At 49.3% G+C, this 20,017-nt stretch overlaps 1 protein-coding gene across 4 annotated transcripts in view; it reads right to left on the bottom strand.

Annotated features, from left to right (window-relative positions):
• Positions 1–19,023, bottom strand: part of HDAC4 (histone deacetylase 4) — a 190,859-nt gene extending 171,836 nt beyond the window's left edge. For 2 of the 4 annotated variants that reach the window (XM_017835633.1, XM_017835636.1), the window contains exon 1: positions 18,366–18,444. The gene's annotated coding sequence lies outside the window, so the exon portion shown is untranslated. Of the gene's footprint in view, positions 1–17,735; positions 17,933–18,365; positions 18,445–18,915 lie in introns of those variants that run through there. The other 2 variants (XM_017835634.1, XM_017835635.1) reach the window with 2 other exon arrangements.
• Between the last annotated feature and the right edge of the window lie 994 nt (positions 19,024–20,017).

Raw genomic sequence — 20,017 nt, 5'->3', positions numbered from 1 at the left:
TCCTTTGGAGCAATCCTGCTATTATTCCAGGCAGTGGCTTGCTAAGCAAGTCTGTGCAATATAAGCAGTGCTATACATGCATTGAAGTCACTGTCAGACATGAAAAGAAAACAAAATGAACAACAGCCACAAATGGCAAGACACCATTAACTAATTATGAGCTACTTTATTAACATGGAACTAATCCACAGCTATTCAGGGGGAGCAAACCTAGATGGAAATAATTAATCTAATTACATGTAACAGAAATTCCCTATAAAAATAAGCAAGAAAAATTGCATTCTGCAGTGTCATATCCTCTTGCTTCTCATTGTCAAGGAACACTCCACTCCTCGTTTCCAGGGCACACAGATTCCCAGAGTAAGGCTGCCTTTCCCAGGCTCTTTCCAGTTGTGTTCCAAAGCCAGCTGCCCAGACTGATCTCTAGTGGCTTTAGCTCTGTAAATCCAAGCACTGAGGCACCGGCCCAAACTGAAAACATGGGGACACTGATATGTCAGTACAAGGGAAGACACCCTTCACCCATTTCAGTGTTAACATAGAAGTAACACAGTTAGCACTTCTGCCAGTTCTCCTCACTGAGCTTTAAACCAAGGGCTCCTTGGACAAAATCCCTCATGGTACCTTCCCACAGAATCTTTTGCAGAGCACCACCATGACCAACACTTAGAGCTGCTCTGAAAGCTGAAGGTGCCTCCACAGCCTAAGAGCAAAAACCTTAAATCTTCTGGTAGACACCTGAAAACCCAAAAGTTTTGTAGCCCTTCTCCCTCCTTGCTAAGGAGTATATAAGATTTACACTCCCCCAGGTCTCACACCGCTAGCAATAGAACTGGGCAGATCTCTCCTCTCCTTTTATTGATGTGGAAACCACGGCAGGTATCTCGAACACAAACGGAAGCAAAAACACTTTGGGAACAACCAAGTGGGTGAGAAGTGGACTTAGAAACCCTCCAGTGCATCATCCAAGACTCAGAACAAAAGATCCCCAGGAAGTCTGGAAATACCACCTCATGTTCACTCTGTGGGAGCTCCAATTTAAAGTGGTCAACAGCTTGGAAGTATTTTTTTTCTTTTGGAGTCGAGCAGGAAGAGCTGCAGATTCAGAAATGCAAGTGAGTGTGCGTAAAACCTGGGCCTGGGCAGATTCGCAGGAATACAGAGCCCTCCTTGACTAGCAAGACTCTGGCAGAGGGTCTGAAAGAGCAGGATGCTTCTGAGCTCCATCCAGTTTCTCAGCAAGAGCAGCAAGAACAAGCAGTCTCACAGATGGATCCGCGTGGGAGGGAGAAAGGATAAAAGTCTGCCTCGGGAGCCTGTTCCAGCTGCTACTGAAGCCTTAGGAGTCGGTACAAATTGGGCAGAGTTACCTATAAAAATCTAGAGCCTTGGCTTTTTCTGAAGCCCTCTTCTTTCCCAATTCCATGTTTTTCCTCCATCCTACTATTTCTGCATTTGAAAGAGTTCAAATCAGAGCTGAAAGCAGTGCCTGACAGAAGGTAAGTCAATACTGGGAGTGTGTCCCATTTCCTCACTCCTTCCTTGCAGATCACCCTGGCTACACTCACTCAGCAGCAGAGAAATCAAAACTCCTTTTAAACACTTGACTGAGAAGTGACTAAAAATGGTATATTTGAGGCCAGGCTGGAGCAACCCAATTCAGTGAGGGGCAGTGCTGCCTAGGGCAGAGGGGTGAGGCACGTGGTTTTTCAGGTCCCTTCCAACCCAAACCCTTCTGCGATTCTATGTTTCTGTATTCTTTTTACCCAAAATCCCCCTGACAACATTTTCAGTGCCAGGGAGCTCACCTCCCTGACTGAAGTCAGTTCTTTACCTGAGGTTGTTTTTCAGATCCTCAGGTAGGCAAAGGCAGAGAGAAAAACCTTTTCTCTTCACGTACTTGAGCTGTTCAAGCCACATCTGAACTTTTTGTTCCTTCTGACAAAGAATCAAAATTACTGGTCACTAGCTGTGCCTAACCCATCTGGTCTCCCAGCATAAAATAGCTGAGTACATGTGTCATCAATCACTGTTAATTACTTCATTAACTTGGAAAAAGAATATTGACTTTTTTTAAAGAACAAACATTGTTTAAGGTCAGCCTAGTTTTGTTGGTTTGTTGTTGGTTTTTTTTTTTTTTAAATTGAATGCTATCTGATTACCCAGAGAAAATAATTTAGTCTGAACACTAAAGCAACCCTGTCACATAACTCGTGCAGTTCTTTTGTCTTATATGAAACATTTCCCTGGGTCTCTTCTGGAACCGACAATGTGGCAGTGCCAGTTTTAACCAGAAACTTCGTGGTGTGTGTTCTCAAACACCCCGTGCTCATGTGAACTGGGTTGCTGTTCTCACCTAATGCCCCAGTGCCTTTGGAAGCCCTGACCTTTGTCATGCTCTGGAAAAGAAAAATGCCTCAAGGCCTCCACAAACAAGTTGCATCATTTTGGAGTGGACATTTAGCCCTCTGCTGTTGGCTACAAAATAGTGACACAAAGAGAGAGAGAGAGAGAGAGAGATGACAGAGGTTTGTGCATTTTCATGTGTGACAGATCCCCTGCCAGCACGGGCTGAAGTTGGTCAGGATCCACACGGTGTGACGCACATTCCCCCTGGATTCTCCCACTGCTCCAGAGGCTGTCTGGGATCACCCCGGATGGTCTCAGCCCTGCTCCACACCTGGGTGTCCCCTCAGGTGAGCTCACCCCCCTTCCAGGCAGAGAGATCCCCCGCTCACCTGGCCCTGCCCACAGAGCCCCATCCCACCTGGCTCTCTGGGAAGAGCCCCTTAGCTCAGGATCTGTTACATTTTCCATCCCCCAGTTGGTGGCTCAAACACTGTTTTGTTTGAGGGCCGTGACCATCCACACACATCCCCTGTCGCTCCTTTCCTCCACATCCCAAAAGTCTGCCCCCAAAAACAGGGATGTGCTTGCCATGCAGACCTCCCTCATTGGAACACCCTTGGCCTTAGACACAGCACATCCTCACCCACAAAAACTCTGGGATCCCATCATGGCATCCAAAGTTTACATTTCTGCCTAGTTTGCTACTTCTGTCTGGCACTGAATGCTAATTATGCTCCCAAAACACTGCAACCCAATCAGCCAGGCCCCAGTCCCAATGGACTTCACAGAATCATGGAATCTCACAGTGGTTTGGGTTGGAAGGGACCTTAAAGACCATCTTGTTTCAACCTCCAACTTGTGGTGTCACTGCCCTTTCTCCTTTTAATGTGCCTCTTTTCCTACATCCAGTAAAAACCCCTTCCAGTGTCTGAGTGCATCGTGCCCTTGTGTATGTTCTCCCTCAAAGGATCTCAGGGCATCACCGAAACCCAAATTTTACACAGGAGCATAAAAGATACTACATTGAACAGAAGGAAAAAACACTCCAACTTCACCTTTCAAGTGCAAAATAACATTTGTTTTCATTTGTTGGGAAAAACCTGTTCTCCTCTATCAGCAGCATGTGAAAAGTGATGCTGACACACACCTGGAACAGCTCCTGGAGCTGAGAGCCAGGCTCTGGAATTCAGGTGACTGATGGAGCACTAAACGCTGAGTGAACAGATATTTTTGCCGTGTAAAAAAAACTTCCAGCAGCAGCTGGAAATTTTTTTTTTCTTTAAATGATACGTGACAAGTTTGATAGCAGTGATTTTTTTTTTTCCTTCCTTTTGGAAAAATCCAGAGAAGCACCTTTGCTAAAAGATGCTGCTTTCAGGCCCAGGTTTCTCAGGCAGCACAGCCAAGTCCCTACGGAGCACCCTGCAGCTCACAGGATCATCCCTGGGGATACAGGGCAGTCCTGGGCACCCTATTCAGCCCACGACTGAGTAACTGAAAGGGCAGCAATCCCCATGGGAAGCTGAAGTAAATATATGGCTTTATATTCACAGGGGTTCCACGTCTTCCAGTTGCTGTAGTTTTAAATTACAAGCCATGTTTTTGAGCCACAACCACAGCCAGAATACAAAAAACAAGTCAATCACCACTGAACTGTAAATTCTTGTGTTGTATCCCTCTAAACAAGGTTAATATTTTCATGACCAACATCATCCTTTAATAAAAACTAGAATCTTCAGGCAAATTTTTCAACCTTAAAAGCTGACAAGCAAGAAAAGCAAGCAAGGAACAACTGGCACTACTCAGACTTGAGGGGGTTTGGGCTTCATTTTTATATATTTATCTTTTTTTATAACACCATCAAAGCTAAAAAGGATAAAACCCTTCAAAGAAGTACCTGCAGGTTACCTTGAGAGACAGGAGCCAACAAACTTTTGGGAGTTTGCCTCCAAGGTGTTGCTTCCAACATCAGAGCTGTTCCTTAGCTCAGTGGGAAGGAAATGCTCCATTTACTTTAGGATTTACACCACATTTTATATGGCCCACGTTGTCTGCTTGCACAACGTGAGCACAGCAAGACACACTGGAATTATTCTTTGAAATAAGTAAAAATTGGATTGTAAAGCCACAAAAAGTTGGACATGTTTCAAGGACTGATCCAGCACCTGCTGGGGGGGTGGGTTAAGGTATGTTTTAAAATACTGTCTGTCAGCTGAAAAGAGAGACTTCAACTCAGTGTCCTCAAGGAAGCATCAGAGCCCTAACTCAGGGTCTGGGTTGGAAGGGACCTTAAAGCCCATCCCATTACACCCCCTGCCATGGGCAGGGACACCTTCCACTAGCCCAGGGTGCTCCAACCTGGTCTTGGACACTTCCAGGGATCCAGGGGCAGCCACAGCTTCTCTGGGCAACCTTCCACCCTCACAGCCAACAATTCCTTCTCAATATCCCTATCCCAATAACCCTGCCCTCTGGCAGTGGGAAGCCATTCCCTGTGTCCTGTCCCTCCATCCCTTGTCCCCAGTCCCTCTCCAGCTCTCCTGGAGCCCCTTTAGGCCCTGCAAGGGGCTCTCAGCTCTCCCTGGACCATTCTCTTCTCCAGGTGACCCCCCCCAGCTCTCCCAGCCTGGCTCCAGAGCAGAGGGGCTCCAACTCTTGGAGCACCTCCAGGGCCTCCTCTGTACTTCCTCCAACAGCTCCACGTCCTTCCTGTGCTGGGACCCCCGAGCTGGAGGCAGCTCTGCAGGTGGGGTTTCACCTCAGTGGTGAGAATCCCCCTGCCCTGCTGACCACACTCCCTCCCATGCAGGAGATGGGGGTTTGGGCATTTCTGGGCTGCTGGGGCACTTGGAGCTTCTCATCCACCAACACCCTCAAGCACAGACAGAACATTCCTCCCCGTAACACACTCCTCTTTCAGGGTGGGAATCAAGCAAACTAATTTACACCTGAATTTGTCCCTCTTCAGCCTTCCCTCCCCATTTTTAAAACATCACAGCCCAACCTTCAGTGTTTTATTCACTCTTTTGAGTTTGGGGATTTTGGACTTTTCCATGCTCCTAAATACCCCCCTGTAACTCCACATGAACAGTTTCAGCCACCACACCAGGAGCAATTACTTGGCTTTCAAGATAAACTGCCATTAGTCACCAAAGCTATGCTGTGCAAGATCTCCTTTCACTGTATCACCTGCCACTTGGAATACTCCAAAATATATGGACAGGAAGGACTACAAGACAAAAACAACAAAGATTTTGAATGGAAGTGTTAATCTGGGTACATCTTGTGCTTTGTAAGGGGGTTAGAGTGAGGCAGGGGTCAGTCTGTTCTCCCAGTGACAGGACTGCAGGAAAGAGCCTCAAGTTGTGCAGGGGAGGTTTAGGTTGGATATTGGAGAATATTTCTTCATGGAAAGGGCTGGGCAGTGGTGGAGTCCCCATCCCTGGGAGGGATTTAAAGCTGTGCAGATGTGGCACTTGGGGACACGGGTTAGTGGTGGAACTGGCAGTGCTGGAGGAACAGTTGGGACTCGATGATCTTAAAGAACTTTTCCAACCTAAATGATTCTGTGATTCCATGAACATAATGATTAGTAAGTTATATTATGGCAGGGAAGAAAAATGGCCTGACAGCCAACGCCTGCAGCCACCTCCAGCCAACAGCACAGCCCCTTCCTGAAGGAAAACACAACCCCTGTTACCTCAAAGCACACTCCAAGGCTGGGGCGGGGGAAGGAGATTGCAGGAATATTTTCCTGAAATGGAATGGGGAGATAAGATTGAGTGAGAAGGAGCAGAGGCTGCTGACACATCCAGAAGCACAGAAGCCAGTAAATATGCAAATAGGCACCATTCCTGCCAGTAACGCTCAAACCAACTTTGGTTCTGCTAAAATATATCACATTAAACAAGAGAGATAAGCCCAGCACGGATCTAGACAGAACAGTTCCCTTTCACCAGCACAGCTTTACTTCTCATTCAAGGAAATCCTGAACAAAGCTCTCCATTCAAAAAGCCTCCACTTTGACTAACCCAGTGTTTGTGAATAACTCTGGACACTTACCTGTTAGTTGTCTAATCTGTCTATTAAAAACCCTACTCGAAGCCATCAAGCACCCTGACAAAGCTGCCTCCATCACCAATTATAAACCCTTCCCCAAGCCAGCCGAGGCCTTGCTGCTCCAAAGCCACCAACAGCAAATTTCACACGAGATGTCAGAGAGGATAAAATAAAGGCTGCATTGACCAGGTATTCCTGAGATTCCAGAGCAGGAACTGCAGTTGATGTGGCCTGATAGGGGATGACAAACTCTGGAGATGATAAAGGCATTACTTAGACATCCATCTGTTTTCCTTGGAGTTTGGAGAGACACGACAAGCAGAAACAGGAAAAAACGAAATATATACAGGATTTCTTTTCATCTACAGGAAGTACAGACGTGTGAAATAAATATATATACATTAAAACACCACAGGCAAAGAAAGGATTGCTTATTTTCACTTCATTTTATCTGCCTACCACCTCTGAATCAGCAACACGAGCTCAAAGGCCAGCTCTGGGTACAGTCTGAGCCACATGTTTTGCACATTTCTAAGCTCTTCCCTGCTATGGCAAGGACTGAACTCAGCTTCAGCAACTTAGTCCAGTCAATGAGCCTGTTCCCTAATAGAGGAAAACCAGTCCTCCAACCTTTCCTAGTAGAGGAAAACCAGTCCTCCAACCTGGCCCCCTTGGATCCTCTTCTGAGATTTCGGTACACAGGGAAGAGCATTGAGAACTTCAAGCAATTGCCAGCATCAAAAAACGAGTGTGGACAAAAACTGGAAAGATGTAAAAAATAAAGCTCAGACCTTTCCAGGCTGAACAAGCCTCCCACTGATGGCACAACACAACAGGAATGATTTGCCCAGCACTGCAGAGGGATTAAAGCAGGTTACAGCTCTCCAGGAGCAGGAAGACCACAGGAATTAGCACGGGCAGGAAAGCAGCCCCACACCTGTGGCGAACACAACAGCAACTTAACAAGGGATCCTCGGGAAAACTCCCAGGGCTGCAGCTCCTGAGGAGCTAAATGGAGACACGGGGAGGGGCTGGGAGAGAAGAGCCTCGGGAAAAGGGAAGAGCCCAGCAATTGGAAAATGCCAACACCTGTGCTCAGAGCTCACCTGTGCTCAATCCCTGCTCCTTCCATCCCAAGCACAAGCACTGGGAGGAAAACCCCAGGACCTTTGCCTCTGGTTGCCTCAATTTGACACCCACACTTGTTGGTTGGCTCCAGCATATGCTCAGAATTCCCTTATCCGGATTCTGTGCCTGCGATAATTCCCATTTTCCTTGCCAGGGCTAAGAAGGAGCCTCAGAGCTATATGCTGAGGCCCTGGAATTTAAATATACGATAACACTGTAAATAAAAGGAAACAAATTCCTTAAGGAAAACCTTTCCGCGTGCCAGATCAGTTCCCAATAGTAACTGCTCTGCTTTGACAAGAGATAAATATTTACAGTCTGAAACAGAGAACACCTTGTGTTCCAATGCTGGAACACAAACCTCATCAGTCCCCAGGATCTTTAAGGGGGGTTTTTGATATTTAAGAGAAAAAACAAGAGAATTAAACCCCAAAGCTGAGCACTCAGAAGCTCCCACACACTATTGTGCTCATTCACCCCACCACAACGAAAACCTCAAGGTACTCACACTGAGAAACTATCAAACACACTGAACCCAGAACAGATTTTCACGAAAGGAGACCTCATCCCCCAGGGAATGTAGACAGTTTACAGCAAAAGTTGAAATTATTGCCAAGAATGTGCTGCCTTTTTTTTTATTTATTTAAATATAGTCTAACTTGCTCCTCTTAGATGTTCCTCTAGTGAATGCAGACACTGAAGATTTTTCTTCCTGGAGCAAAAAGGCAGCAAGGAGGCTCAGATGTCCATGTCAAACTCCTTGGACTGGGAGATTCCACACTGGGAATACCCTTGGGAGAGGGAAGGGAAAGCTCAGGCTCTGTTAGGTTATCTCTCAGCTTCCAGCTGCCTCCAACATCCCGGCTGGATCAGCTCCTTCCAGCTAAGGAAAGAATGTGGGGAATGTCATTCATAATGGCACTTGGGAAGCCTGAGGAATGGCAAGTGTACAATAACTGGATATCCTTGTCCCAAGAAGGGGGACAACCTCATGCAAGGAGATGTTCTCACTTCCAGCAGCTGCCGCTCAACTCGCTTGGCTCTGGGGCCGCTTTAAGTGAGGTAAACACCTAATTAAACAGGAATGGGTTTTTTTGTGCTGTCTGTGCAGTCCAAACTCCCATTTCTAACAGGGCCTGCACAGCCTGGCTTAGCTGTTACACTCCGGGATTCCATATCTGACGTGTCACGTTCCTCACCCAACTGCTATTTGGGCTTTTATGGCACGTTCCCTTTGAAGTGGGGCGGCCTGACGGAAGAGTTCAATGTCTATCTCCCAGCCTCAGCTTCCTTACTTCCTCCTCCTCTTACTACTACAGGGAATTATTACCTTGTGCAGAAATCTCCTGCCTTGGCCCCGCTGCTGCTCTGCAATCCTATCCCTGCAGTCAGCCAGGCCTTCTGTTCCCTGCACAAGTCCTCCCTTTGCTCCCCTGCTTCCAGCATCCCTGCACAGCAGTTTATTTTTAGACCAGCTTTTTTATAGCAAAGCCCAGAAGCAGCACACTTTCAGTGCCAAACGGGATTCAGTGTGATTTCTAACACTGTCAGTGGACAGAAGGACACCCGAGTTTGGTAGTCACAGAATGCTGGTGGGACTCCGTGCCTGTCACCCAGGGCTGACCCCTGGGCACTTGCTGCAGTGCTCTCCCAGCTCCACACACCACTTAGTTCATCAGGCTCAGCCCAATATTCCCCACAAGGGATCCCTGTCATTCCCATCTCCATCAAAACAATTGTTTTCCCATGCACGTGCAGCTGCACAGAGAAGGATCTGATCCCCCAAACCAGCACACCCTGATTTTCACACTTGCAGTGCCAGGAACCGGACAAGAATCCCAGAATCACTGAAGTTGGAAAAGACCTCCAGGATCACGGAGTCCAACCTTGGAGCACTGAGTGCCACGTCCAGCCATTCCCTGAACACCTTCCAATGCCTGCCCACCCTTTCAGGGAAGGAATTCTTCCTCGTGTCCAACCTAAATGTCCAGACCCAGAGCTGTGCTGGCCCAGGAGAGCCCAGAGCTTCCCCCCTGCAGCTCCACAGGAATGTTGGCAGTTTGGGGTCCCCACTCACAGCCAGCTGGAGTCAAAGGGGAGATCCCAGCTGGCTTCCCCAGGGCTGGATCAGGCCCTGAGCCACCAATACAGCCAAGGACAAGAGCCCAAATACCCAAAGTGAGGCTCCTACCCAGCTGTATCACCGGCTTAACTGAGGTCAGAGGTGGTTTTCCAATTACAAATTCCAATACTTGCCTATTTTTTGTGATGGTTGGCTGCTTTCAGAGCAATTACAGAATAACAGAACTACAGAATCAGATCCACCAGGTACCACCACCACTTTTGTCCGTTCACAAAGCACAACCTAGTGCAGGAAACAGCAGCAAAAGATACCCAGATACAGAGGTGAAGAGACCGTGTAATCTGAGCAAATGCACCCCAAAAATCACACAGTAAAAGTCTTTTCTGTTTTCAACCATTCCCAGTATGTCCTCATGAACAATATTTCAATGCCAAGGCCATCTTCTCCAAGGTACCAAGAGCACCAAAATCAGAGCTACACTTTGCCCTGAAATCACATCAGTAGAAGCTTTTTTGTCCTCTGGTCCAGAAGTTCTCCCACAGGTTTGATAATTTGTAACACAAAAACTCTTGATTCCCTTTCTCCGAAACAAGTGTTTGCAAAGCTTCAGGCAGGAGGTGTTTTCCCAGGTTGGAAATATTTCATTCCCTGTTGTGATTAAGCCCGTCCGAGGCGCAGGAAGCAGATGAGGCCACAGGGATGAACAAACAGGATGAGGCAAAGCCTGACAAAGACAGGCAAACACAGCCCCCAGCAAAGCATCCAACACCTACCACGTGCAATCAGAATAAACACTCATTTCTAGTCCTCTCCCTCCTCCTTTGTCGTGCTTCCAGGTTAAAAATCCTGCGAGAGACAGCCCTGACTCCAGTGCCTCCAACCAGCACCTGGGACAGTTGTGGAAGTAAGTAAGTAAAGTATGTTTTTCTCCCAACCAAAGCATTGCTATTAAATTCAACCAGAAAATCAGTGCTAGGTGGGAGAAATGCACAACATGATCCTGATAGAGAGTCATTTATTTTGGGAGGTTCCTGTACGTCAAGTAGTGAGGAAGAACTGAAAAGCAAAGGCAGCTCGTGGTACTGCTGTCCAGCCCACTGGAAGGACTGGTTACCCAGCAGGACATCCAGCACCAGATTCCAACACTCCTGACTGCGTGGCCTCTTCGCCTTGCTTTCCCTTCCTCTTCAGCACAGAACAAGGACGAGGCACAGAGTTTTGAGCATTCTCACAACCAAACACCCGGGCCTTGCTCCAGCACAGTGCTGAGCAAACGTGGAGAACTCAGTCTGAGCAGCAATTCCCACCCCCAGCAGAGCCGAGGGCACAGAATCCAGGGGCTGGTTTGTTGTCCTACAGCAGGAACAGCAGCAGCAGACCAGGCTCCCTGGGGAGCGAGGAAGGGCTGTGCCTCACAACAACCCCACAGAGACCCTGCCAGCATCTATGGAATCACTGAGGTTGGAAAAGGCCTCCAGGAGTCCAGATATTAACCCAGCACTGTGAGGGTCATTTCTTTCCCCGCCCCTGACGATGCTCCAGCGGCACAAACCACACTCAGACTGCACCAGCTCCTTGGGAAGGCGGCACGAGGCACCTCAATGAGTTCCTGCCCTCTCCAGCTTTAGAAGAGGTGCCAGCCTTCATCCCCTCTGCAAGAAACATGTCTCCATATCTTCTGAGATATTCCAAGATAGGTCTGTGCTCCCTTTTCCCCCAAATGGCCCAAGGGAACAAGCCAGGCTTCCCAGGAGGACAGCAAGAGGCCAAGCTCCGTGGCAGTCCTGCACCTTTGTTTCCAGTGAGACTCTGAGGTTCCCTCCTGACTCACCCACAGCACCAGGGACAGCAATTTTATTTGAATTCTACCTCTGCTGGCTGGAGAAGGGACTCTTTTCCTGGGATGAAATGAGTTCCACATCTGCAGTGCTGTAAAATATAATCCTGCCTGCAGGAAAGCTCAGTTTTATCTACAAATTCTCCTTCCAGGAGAGGCCCTCTTGCCTCACAGTTTGCACCACAGCTCTTCCTCTTCCAACGATCCACGGGAATTCAATAATCTTTACATCCCTACTGGTTTGCAGTTGGAGCCACTGCGTTCAAAGGCCAACATCCCACTGTCCACCCCATCCCATCTCCTTCCAACTCAGCCAGTGTCCACAAACACCTGCCATGTTCCAGGGTGGAGACTTTCTCCCTCCTCCCTGCCCTGTTTTAGCTCCCAAGGCTAAAACTCACAGACTGTTTCAGTTTTCAGAATCCTCGTTGTTTTAAAGGTGTGAATAATGCAATTTTTCTTCACTTTTGTGCAGGTTATTTGGGCAGAAAAGCAAATCCCCCCCACTCTCCAGGAACCTGCAGCAAGGCAGGTTTTTTTGCTCTCTGGAAGAACTACCTGTATTTAGGATTTTAACAGAAACAAGAACCAGGTAAGTGTAGCTCCTATGGGGAAAAATGTAACCTTCCTAATACTGTGAGCAGCACTCCCTTTGTGAATACTTGGGAACAGCACACAACAACAGGATTAATTCCCTGTTTCAGGCTCCCAACGTGGATCCTTTTCTTGGAACGATGCAAAAGTTTTGTCAACACAACCCCAGAATTAACTCGAACATTATTTCTCTGAGCAAATGCAACAGAAGCTGTTGGAGCACATTGGGAAAATCCAGCCGGCAGAAGGATGGGAACTGACTGGTGACAGGCCCGTTATGAATAACAGCTATTTCTCAAGTTAAAGCAAATTCTATCAGCAAACCAACACCACCACGTGCCCGTGACAAATGAAACCCCATTTTGCACAGAGCGACTCGCAGTGTACTAATGTTCACAGAAATTAGCTGTAATTAAGTCTCACTGACAGACACCTCATTAAAGGGCCCGTTCTCCCGAAAAATTAATAAAGTGAATTATTTCCTGCTTGTGAAATATCGGAATTGTTCACTGCTCATAAAAGTTACATGAAATTCAGTTCAACTGGATGTCAGTGCTCCCCGGGATGAAAGAGTGACACGCTTAAAAAGACATTTAAAACAACACACTGCTCTGCTGCCAGCACCCAGAAAGAGATGCTCAGCCCCTCCACATGATTTCATCCTAGGGTGGCAAAAAATAAACCCCTTAAAATACGATTCTTCAGCCAGCAGCTATATCTATCTGTGTATATAAATAAAATAACTGCGTTGCTATTAAATGCACATTAAACAAAAAACAAACAACCCCCCTCCAACAAAACAAACAAAAAAGTAACAAACAAACAAAAACCAAACAAACAAACAAAAAAAAGAAAATTAAGATAACATAATCTTGATCAAACTAGAAAAAGAGGGTTCTAATTAGCTGGTTCTAAGATCCAGTTTTCAAATTGCCACTCTTGGTTAAATGCTTCTCATGTGAGGAACAAAGGGTCAGGCACTGCTGAGGGCACAGGGCTGAGTGTGCCCATGAGCACGAGCCAGCACAAATTCCCCTGCACTAGGAGACGGCATTTGGAAGCAGATTTTGATCAAACTTTTCTGAAGTAACACCTAATAGAAAAATGAACCAAAAAAAATCAAAGTTGATCAAGAGGTGTCCAGGAACGAATGCCACGAAAAAAAGGCCTGAATTTTTAGAGAGCTGCAATTCCTTACAAAGGGAAAACCACCGAAGCTTTCCAAGAGATTTTACAGCCTTTTCCTAATTGTTCCCTTTTTCAACATCATTATGCAACCTCCTTGTGCTTTCCTGCTTCTCTACCCCCCTTCTTTTTTCACCCATTCCCTCTCCCCAGTTTCTCCTGGATGCTGTGAGGCAGCTCCTTTAAGACAGCCAGAAATCCAGTGCAGATTTTTCTCTCCTCCTCCTCCTCCTCCTCTCAGTTTAAACTGCCCAAATCTTTCCGGTGAAGAAGCGTTGCCCAAAATCTGCTCACTGCTCAAGCAGCCCTGGCAATGACAGGCAGCACTTCATGAATCATCTGTTATATATTGCCTTATCAACACAGTCCACTGCAGGAGAAAGTAAACCTGGCCCACTTTGGCTTTGTGCAGAACACAATCAAAATGCAAGTGGCATCAATTGCTGGAATGCTCTGAGGAGCTCCCTCCTCCAAGGACTCAAATATATATATATATATATATATTTATATATGAATATATGAGACAACCTAAACTGAACCACAATGCTGAGATTCCTCCACCACACACAGCTTTTACTTTAATTTTTTAGAAGACTATTCACGCCTTTTCACTATTTTGCAACATTGCTATATTTCTAATTATTAAAGCTTTAGTGTTTCTGCTGTTTCTCAGCTCAAATTGAGAGGCAAACACACATATTTGCATGATTTGTTTTTACTCCTCAGCCCTCTGAGCTCCACAAGTGAGGAGAACCAGGTTCCTTCTGCCTGCTCTGGAGCATTGGTGTGCTTGGATCTGGGGATCCTGGGAGCAAAGGGAATGGGAAAGAGAAGCTACCCAGGGGGGATGTGGGCTCCAAATTCAAAAGCAATTGTGAATTCAGTGGCAAGACACATCCTGTCACCTTCTCTGCCCAGTAAAACACGCTCTTACAGAAGCACTAATTCCAAGGATTCCAGCAGGACTCTGATAAAATGTAAACCCTTGTACACCAGGTAGCATGACTGAAAAAGATCACGGGAAAGCGATGGGATAACTGGAGCAATGAAGTAGGAGATGACACCACCAAAGAAACCAGCAAGAATACTTGGCAAATATTTAATGAGTGTCATTACCCGTGGCCAAATAACATGTTCAATTAATATTTCCTTGTGGTTTGGGACAAGCTTTGCTGTTTGGAACAGGCCAGCAACAGACACCACTCAGCAAATCCATTCCTCTGGTAACATCACTGTGTGTGCTCACCCATGGATGCAGGAGGAGTAAAAATACAGTCCCAAGGGCTCGGGGCCTTAGATTATACATAGAGATATATACAGATATACACACAATGCCAAGGAGTACTTCTTTCCTGTAAATACAAATATCCACAACACCAAGGAGTGTGACACAATCACTTCTTTAACTGTAAAGGACGCTAAAGAACTGTTTTAACCCCAAGATTCAGCTGGTACAGCAGGGCAGTGAGCACTCAGGTTTTTATGCCCTGAAGGGAACATCACTTCAGCACACACTTAGAGCACTTAGCCCACACAGATCCAGGCTGAGCTCGGGAAAACACGAGGACAACCAGTCTCATTGAACTTACAAAGGCATGGCAATGGAACACCGGAAGAGGAAGGAAAACTGGCCCAGAATATTTGATTCTATCACATATTATGTATTTGGGGGCAAGTTTTTGTCTCAACGCTTGGTTTGGGCCCGTTCCTGTGTAGAAAGTTTGCAGCTTCCCCCGATTTGAAAGCTGCACATGAATCTTGAGGGCAAGTTTCAGGATCACAGATAACACCTTAGGCTGGCTTTGGAAGGCCTGTTGCATACAAAGTACAAACCATTTCAAAGAGGGATTAAGAGGGCTAACTACCCTGAACCCATGGACTCCTGGGCAGTTTTAACCTTCATTTTTAACAAGTCCAGCTCCTCACCCCTGCAGCTCAACATGAGACTGAAGGGTGAAGACTCACCTCCACCTTTCCAGCAGCTATGAACAGGCAGCTCCTGGGCTTCCACTTGAGAAAATCCTTCCCTGTGATGGGGTGAGGCCCTGGCACAGGTTGCCCAGAGAAGCTGTGGCTGCCCCATCCCTGGAAGTGTCCAAGGCCAGGTTGGACAGGGCTTGGAGCAACCTGGGCTAGTGGAAGGTGTCCCTGCCTGTAGCAGGGGTTTGAATGAGATGAGCTTTAAGGTCCCTTCCAACCCAAACTATCCCATGATTCTGCGGCAGAAGGAGAAGAGAAAAACAAGCACAAGGGCTGGAATTCCCATGAGCTCAAGCTGCTGCTTTTGAGGAGAGGGCAAACCACAAGGCCACTGCTCATGGTGAAAGCACAACAACCTGCCAGGTTGGACAAAGCTTCCATCCAAAACCTTCCCTAACCCAGCACGGGTCCATGGGACCTGCAAACCTATCCCAATCCAGATGCTCCAAGGGTTCAGGAGGCAGCTTGGAATTCAAGCCCCTAAGGATCTGGGCAAACCACATTTCTTCAAGACAACCCCCCAGCAATCTGCACCCACCTAAACATTTCTTACTCCTGTTTCCAGCTCCTGTTACCAGGTAACTCCTTCAGGAGTTCATCATCAGGTGTCTGTAAACACACCACTCCTACTTCAAAAAAAAACCCAAAAAAAACCAAAAAAGAAAACAACAACCTAATGTTTGTTTTTACTCTTCTGGTGGGTTTTTTTTTACCTTGTTTGTTTGTTTGTTTTACTGCAATGTTGGTTTTACCTTTTCAGCAGTTGCATCTTCACCAGCACAGAGATTATGAGAGAAACTACTTTTCCTATTTTCAGAGACTCATGGAATGGTTTGGGTGGGAAGGGACCTTAAAGCCAATGTGTTCCATCCCCCTTCCACCAGCCCAGGTTGCTCCAAGCCCTGTCCAATATGGCCTTTTTTCATTTTGCCAGCGATTCACCATCAAAAGGCAAGTAACAAGTGAAAATCAGCTCCACTAAGGAGTTCACCTGCATCCCACATCAGGATCTTGATATCCTCCACCTGCCATCTCCTCACTGGACACTCCCTGGGCTCCTCAAGAACTTCACTCCTTCCCCTCCCACCTGCCAGTTTTCCTCTACTTTAGGACAGTCTGTTTAGGAGGAATACAAGGAACACAAGCTTTTTATGTGCCTTTCTTCCCTGTCTCCGATCCGGTTAAGCAAACGACCTATTCCTCTGGTATTCCGAGGTGATTTTCCAAATGCTTTTCCCCTTCCTAAAGCCAAGCCCTGAAGCAAAACCAAAAAATACTACGGGGTGGCAAAGTTAAGATCTTAAAGACTTAGCTGCGTTTTTCTGCACCGAGATCTGACCACCAAGGGCACGGCTGAACATCAGTGAGGGGAATCCGCGAGACGCACGTGCCAGGAGGCGAAGGAAAACACGGAATCCTGGAAAGCCACAGCTTCCACGTTTCGCTTTCTCCAGAAAATCTGCAGTCGCTAAAACTTACTCTTTCTAACTGGGTGGCATTTTACATTTCCAAATGTAATTGAGTGAGCGTGTTGCCATGGTGACAGCAGGGTTCTGCAATAACTTTGTTGCCTCGTAATTGCTGTATATTTGTATACAAGCAGCTGAGCTTTCTTAATTCCAGTGCCCTCAACTCTTCCCCAGCGAGGCTGCTGCAGCTTTTTAGGCTCAGAACTCCAAACAGTGGTGCTGGAAACATCAGAAACGATTAAAACTCAGCGCCGCGACCGCATCACACACACACACACACACAAAACCACCACGGAGCCTTGCCAAGAACCAGATTATTATATAAACTTCAGAGCTCCCGAGCTTTTAAAAATGTTGCCGTTACAACAACAACAACAAGAAAAAAAAAAAAGAAAAACCCAATTCAGATAATTAACTCCAGGTAGCTTTTGGCAGCGGGAGAAGCACTTTGAGGGCAGCGAGTGCAGCATGAGTCCCATGTATTGACAGGCCGTGATACCAGTAAATCAAAATGCACTGGCCGGGGGGATTATTCCCTCAGGAGTGAAATTCGCTGTGGTTCCCGGGGCCAAAATAATACTTGCTCCATCTTTTCAGCCTCAAATCAACTGTGGGAAACGAGCACGGCAACGAGGTGCCTGGTGGGATCAAAGGGGAAGGAACGGGCAAGAAACGGGTAAGAAACGAGAGCACCGATATCCCGCCGCACGCCCCATCGCAGATTTTAACAAGCCATTTTCACACCCTGAATCCACCCACACCTTTCCAACACCGATCCCCCCACTCCTCGGGAGCGTTTTTAGAGCTCTAATGCAGCCTGGAATACGAGGCAAGGCTGGAACGCGACGGCGAGGAGCCTAATTGATGCGAATCCGCCGAAACAGCCTTACTGCCAAGCGAAAAAACCACCCAAAAAAAAAAAAAGCACCTTCCACTATCAGCAAACGGGCGCACGACACAATTACGCAAGTGCTTTGAGCGAAGGGCAGGTTCCCTTCCCTCCAGACGCTGCCCAGCGTCAAATGATTGTTATGGAAATCCATCTGCTTACCCCTGAGCTGCCAGGGGGCCGCGGACGCTCCGGGGACAACATTTGGGGAGCGGGGAACGTTCCGGGGAGCGCTGGGATCGCGCAGCATCTTCCCTGATAAATCCCTGCAGCAAAACCCACACGCGGCCGCCGGGCAGCACCTCCCTCCCCGCTCCTCGCCAGCCTCAAACCTCCTCGTTTGGGGTTCATTTAGCCCGGCGTGCAGGTTTTGGGGTGGTTTTGCCCCCCCCGCAGGTTCCCCCCAAAAGGTGAGTTTTGGGAGATGAAGCTGCAGCCCTGGGCCTCGGACCTGTCACTGCCACCTCCGGGCTCGCGGGGAGCGCACCCCGTGTTTAATCCTCCCGGGCGCAAGGAAAAAGCCATTTTTGGTGTTTTTTTTAAGGAGGGGATTCGAGGCCGCGGGCCCGGCGGGAGCGCGCAAACTTTCCGCAAGTCCCGCGTTATTCCCGGGATAAGGGGAGGAGTAGGGAGGGGGGGCAGGGATGGATGGACTGACCCCCGGGCCGCGGCCCGCTCGGCGCCGCAGGGCCCCGCCGCGGGCGTCGCCCCCGCCGCCGCCGCCGCAGGGCTGCGCCCGCCCCGCCGCCCCCGGGGCCGGGCCCCCGCGCTCCGTCGCTCCCGGTCACTCACCGCCGCCCGCATCGCCCCGCCGAGCCCCGCACGGACCGAGCCCCGCACGGACCGAGCGCCTCCGCCACCGCCGGGGACGAGGCGGAGCCGCGGCCGCCCGGGAGGGGCGGGGCCGGCGCGGGTCCTGCCCCCGCCCCCTGCGAACAGGCCCCGCCCTCCCCATTCACAAAAAACAGGGGCCCCGCGCGATGATTGGGCGACGGTGCTGCCCGTCACGCCCCCCTCCCGGCCGCGCCCCGCCCGCCGCCGCGCGCCACGCCCGCGCCGCGGTGATGGCGCGCGGCGGGCCCCGCCCCCCCGGCGCCGCGCCGCCCAATCAGCGCGCGACGCTGGGGGGGCCGCGCAGCTCAAATCCGCCCGCCACCGCCGCCGATTGGCTGCGCCACCTGCCCGTCACCTCCTCCTCCCGCCCCTCGCCCCCTCCCCCGACCCCACGGTGCGTGCGCGGCCCCCGGGAGCGGCTCGCGGCGCAGCGCGCGCGGCCTCTTAAAGGGCTCGCGGCGCGGGCGGCGCCGGTACGGCCTTGGGGGCGGCGGCGCCGCGGACTGACCTGTGCGGCGGACGAGGCGGGGAAGCGGCGCGGCGGTGGGCTCCCCCCCCGGCGCCGAGCGCGCCACCGACGGACTCAGCCCGTGACGGGACCCGCCATCTTGGAATTTATTTTTCCCCCCCCCCNTTTTCCCCCCCCCCACCACCACCACCCCCCCCCAGTTGGGTAGTCACGTGGAGCAACCATTTTCGCGCCGCGGCCAATCAGGACGCGCGGGTTATTTATAGCCCAGCGGGGGGAAGGGAACCAATCCGGCCCCGCCCCGCGCTCCCGCCCGGCTCCGCCCCGTGGCGCGCGGCCCGTCGCCATGGCAACGGGGGGGCGGGCCGGGTCCGCCATGTTGGCGCTGCGCCCGCGGCCCCTCGGGGGTCCGGGAATGGGAGCGGGATCCGCGTCCCTGAGGAGCCCGGCACGGGGCTTGGCACCCCGCGGAGGGACGGCAGCCCACACGAAGTACAATCCCTGCTAGATACACAGTGCCGGAATCAAATAAAAAACTTTTTTTTCTTGACCCGATTTTCCGGACCCAATCCCGAAGGGCTGTTTTGTTTTATCCGTCAAGCGTCGTCAATAAGACCGGTGAACTGCTGAAATGAGGGATAAAAAGGCAAAAGGGGCAGGGCATGGTTCAAAATCTTTGCCTGAATTGCCAAGAGTCAATAAATAAATAAACAAACATAAAAAGGAATTGTCCTGCACTTACCTCTACCTCTGTTTTCCTTTCAACCATTCAACATTTAACTGATTTTTTGGTATTCTGAGGAGTTACCCCATTGAACTTCAATTAATGCACTGCCTGAAACTCCAAAGTCCCGCTTCAAACATTCCAGGTCATGGGAAGCAAAATATTTCAGCAACTCGGGCGAGAAAGTGAGACGCAATCCCATGGGAACATCCCACCTGAGATGCTTTAAATACTCGTCTCCTTTTCCCAGAGATGCCCCATCCCTGGAATTCTCCAAGCCCAGGTTGGATGAGGCTTTGCTCAACCAACCTGGGACAGGGGAAGAGGGACTTCCCACTAAAGCTTCCGAGGAGTTTCTTCCCATCCTTGCCTGAGAGAAGCTGAACCACGACATTCCCGCTCGTAGGCAGCCATCCC

Source organism: Lepidothrix coronata, unplaced genomic scaffold, assembly GCF_001604755.1.
Source record: "Lepidothrix coronata isolate B3197 unplaced genomic scaffold, Lepidothrix_coronata-1.0 Scaffold261, whole genome shotgun sequence".
Taxonomy (NCBI): domain Eukaryota; kingdom Metazoa; phylum Chordata; class Aves; order Passeriformes; family Pipridae; genus Lepidothrix; species Lepidothrix coronata.
The sequence above is the reverse complement of the archived record's forward strand: the minus strand, read 5'-3'. Positions and strand labels throughout refer to the sequence as shown.